The 252-nt window shown below is 32.5% G+C and overlaps 1 protein-coding gene across 1 annotated transcript in view; it reads right to left on the reverse strand.

Annotated features, from left to right (window-relative positions):
* The window catches only part of LOC119586683 (T-box transcription factor TBX1-like), a gene marked incomplete at its 3' end in the record, with an annotated part of 52,795 nt that overhangs the window by 11,100 nt on the left and 41,443 nt on the right, over window positions 1–252 (reverse strand).

A 252-nucleotide genomic window follows, 5' to 3' on the forward strand; every position in this document is an offset into this window, starting at 1 on the left:
TTGAAAAAATGACCAATAGAAAACAACAAACAAACAAATCGACGAATCCTTATTGTCCCCATTTTATGCAAAGTAAAAAAAATAACGACACAAACAGATATGCGGACAATAAAAAAAACAACGAAAAAAATGAGAATAATGGAAACCAAACAAAATATATTCAAATCAAGGAGCAATAAATAAGAAAGCCAAGTTTCGAAATTACCATTCAGAAAGAGCGAGAGAGACATATCCAAACACTGCACCCGCGCA

Source organism: Penaeus monodon, chromosome 21 (assembly GCF_015228065.2).
Source record: "Penaeus monodon isolate SGIC_2016 chromosome 21, NSTDA_Pmon_1, whole genome shotgun sequence".
Lineage (NCBI taxonomy): Eukaryota > Metazoa > Arthropoda > Malacostraca > Decapoda > Penaeidae > Penaeus > Penaeus monodon.